Source organism: Macaca mulatta, chromosome 4, assembly GCF_049350105.2.
Source record: "Macaca mulatta isolate MMU2019108-1 chromosome 4, T2T-MMU8v2.0, whole genome shotgun sequence".
NCBI classification, from domain to species: Eukaryota; Metazoa; Chordata; class Mammalia; order Primates; family Cercopithecidae; genus Macaca; species Macaca mulatta.
Window position 1 is genome coordinate 128,804,594 of NC_133409.1, and position 3,992 is coordinate 128,808,585.

Genomic DNA, 3,992 nt, shown 5'->3' on the forward strand with positions numbered 1-3,992 from the left:
TTTGGACTTTAGGGAACATAGTATCTTAAAGGATTAATTAGGTCAGAAAAAGACATAATTTATAATTTGATTTTGGAAAGTTTGTCAAATATCAAAGGTCGAAAACACTTGATATCACAAAATAAGATCACAGGTCATTGTAAAAAGTCATTTATTTAACCAAAGTGATAACTCAAGGATTTAAAAATAAAAAAGGCAAAAACCTTCATTATTTCAGAGAGGAGACTTAATTTCCCAAACAAGCCCTAATAAAAACAGCATGAAGCCAATTAAATTTGTTTTCCAAAATTTTACACACAATCTATAAAATTTTAATCCTGACCATAAGACATAACTTCCATAAGCCTTTTATAACTTTTATAACCTTTATTAAGGAGTTGGTCAGTGCTTTCAGAAAACCTTGTTAATCCTACACAGGAGACCATATGATGGTCTTGCATCAGTATGCCTTTGACATTAACGATTAATTTATAGAGAAACTGAACTTATTTTCTCTATCAAAATCAGTCCTTACAATCTCACACACCCACCTATTCCACAAAACAGTCCCTGGGCCTTGAGGAGTCAAGTAGCTTTAATTTCTGGCATTGTGTTTTAGGAATGCAGTTTATTTTGATTGACATCTTCTACCAGGCCTGAAGATGAGGCTTTAATTGCTATCAGTGTTTAAGATTTAGCAAGACTTTGTGTCCTTTTTAGACCCAGGAGTCAAAGCCCTGTAACTCAATGTCACAAGTAGTTTAAAAGCATATACAGAAAGATACATGGATGTAATAACTTTAATTTTTAAAAAATTTTCTTTTAATCTCAGCTTTTTTCTCAACAAACCAAAACTTAATAATAATGGCATAGGAATTATTTCAATAAAAGGTAAAATCTGTTAGTCAAGTTACCAAAAAGCAAAACAAAAGACCTTCTGCAGTGCACAGAATATTACGTTGGGAGAAAACATTTCATTTAGACCTTTATTGTTAGCATCAGGCCACAACAAACAGAACTCGAGGGAAAAAAAAAAGTGGAGAGAAAGCCAAAAATGGTGAGATGCAATAAAAGTTGAACTCTGGGTTTAAAAACTTAAAATGTCTTATAATTTATTAAGAGTAAATCCAGCTGGGCATGGTGGCTCATGCCTGTAATCCCAGCACTTTGGGAGGCTGAGGTGGGCAGATCACGAGGTCAGGAGTTCGAGACCAGCCTGGCCAACATGGTGAAACCCCGTCTCTACTAAAAATACAAAAATTAGCCAGGCGTTGTGGCAGATGCCTGTAATCCCAGCTACTTGAGAAGCTGAAGCAGGAGAATTGCTTGAACCTGGGAGGCGGAGGTTGTAGTGAGCCGATAATGCGCCACTGCACTCCAGCCTGAGTGACAGAGCAAGAATCTGTCTCGGAAAAAAAAAACAAAGAAAAAGAGTAAATCAATCCCCTAAGAAAACTGTATTGTTCTGATCAATTCTTTAGTGGATAAGTGTGGGTTTTTTTTTTATATCAAACCCAATTTCTAGAAACACTATTCTAATTTCCCTTTAATTATACACAACTTGATCATATAAAAGTTTGTGGGGGCTTTTTTGTTTTTTTGTTTTTTGTTTTTTTTGAGACAGAGTCTTACTCTGTCACCCAGGCTGGCATGCAGTGATGCAATCTTGGCTCACTGCAACCTCCACCTCCCGGGTTCAAGCAATTCTCCCTGCCTCAGCCTTCTATGTATCTGGGATTACAGGCACCTGACACTATACCTGGCTAATTTTTTTGTATTTTTTAGTAGAGATGAGGTTTCTCTACTAAACCATGCTGGTCAGGCTGGTCTTGAACTCCTGACCTCAGGTGATGCACCTGCCTCAACTTCCCAAAGTGCTGGGATTATAGGTGTAAGCCATCGTGCCCAGCTGAAAGTTGTTTTTTTTTTTTTTTTTTTTTAAATAAATCCTCTTATTGTGACTTACACAGATGATTCATGACATGCTTGGATTTTCTGGTTTGTCCTGAACATCACTCTTTCTTAAACAACCAGTCATTTTATTCTAGGACTAAATTCACCATACAAGATTCTTTCTCATATAAAATTATTTCTCTTTGAGCTTTCTTACCAAAAAGTATCTTTTATTTCTGCAACTTTCTTTATATCTGCTTTATTTCCTGGTTCCTTTTATCTTGTTTTATATATAACCTTGAAATGAGCTTTGAATTAGACAAAAATTGTTCACCTTTTCAAAAGGACACATTTTGTTTTTTAGAAAAAATATTTTCCTACAATATATTTTCATTGGAAAACACCCAAATAATGAAATATCCATTGTTTAATTTAATGCAACTTTAGATTCTAAATTATGACAAGTTTATCTATAAGTATTTATCCATTACATTTACCTAATTATTTTAATTGTTTACCTAGATTATTTATGAAAACTGTGATAGTCATCATTTAAAGTTATGAAAGTCACCATTGCAAGATTATAACTGACACAGTGAAAAAGATATGACCTAACTGACTCCCTCTTGTCTCTAACCTCCAAACTATACTTGTTCATTCCTGGGCATAGGCCGAACTAACTGTGGAAGGAACGTAGTTTAGTTTAACTTTGGAACAAAGATGATAACAATCATTTCCCAAAAGAAACCTTATTCCCTGTGGACTACACTCCCAAAAGCCATAAGATTAGAAGGTATGGTAATTTTACTAAATAATTCAAGATGTAGCTATTTTTATTAAACCAATATCGATGTCTTTTTTTTTTTTTTTTTTGAGACAGAGTCTCGCTCTGTCACCCAGGCTAGAGTGCAGTGGCGCGATCTCGGCTCACTGCAAGCTCCGCCTCCTGGGTTCACGCCATTCTCCTGACTCAGCCTCCCAAGTAGCTGGGACTACAGGCGACGCCACCAAGCCCGGCTAATTTTTGTATTTTTAATAGAGATGGGGTTTCACCATGTTTACCAGGATGGTCTCGATCTCCTGACCTCGTGATCCACCCGCCTCGGCCTCCCAAAGTGCTGGGATTACAGGCATGAGCCACCACGCCCGGCAATGTCTTATTTATTAAAAATTAACACAAAGATCATTCTGTTTTAGGCTGGGTTTGTAGTTTTGTAACCCTATGCCAAATCTTGACACCTTACAGTATTTGGCAGGGATAAGTATGAAATGACTTGATCCATAAATGCAAACAAAAATGTATGCTGGCAATTCTTAAGACATTTCTAATATTATTTTGCCAATAATTTTAAAGCTAGCTTATTTATTAAAGAATTTACTTAAGTCACGTAAACTTGAAAAAGCATTTGGCTAGTCTTTTCTTTTTTCTGATAAAGCATTTGATTTAAGTACCTTTATTTTTCTGTAAGCCAATTAATTACAGCTCTCATATATTTTTAGTAGTGAAACATGTACATAACACATAGGTACACAGACATATTAGGCATACTGATAGAAGTACATTTTGTAGATTCCTAAAACCTCCTTTTGTTTTACCCTGTCTTAGACTTGCAAACTCTTTATAACCTGTTTCATTAGCCTGGTAGTTGTCAGCTAAATAGCCCTAAACCTGCATATTGAAGGAAACAACTCTTAGATGAAAAATCAGATAGCAAAATTTACATCTCAAGGTACAGACAGAAAAAGTATAGTGGTGCTAGAGGGAGACTAAAGATGGATGCCAAATCAAACATAAAATGATAGAACTCTATCATAGGATTGTATGAGGAGACCAATTTTATTCAGATAGGGATTACTTCTTTTTTAACTAGATGTATGAAATCTGGGCAGAGCCCACACTAAATCCTGGCTCTCCAAAAAGGGAAAATTATTATGAGGCTAGACCATGTAATGCTTTTGCAGTGCACTTAAAACAATTTTTTTTAAGAAAAGACATTTCAAAGTGTATTACACTCCTCCTTAAAAACCCAAGAGTAGCCTCTGTTGCAATAACTATTTTTGTCAATAAATCAGGTAACACAATACAAACACAAGCAGTTTAAGAGCTGAGACAAACTTGT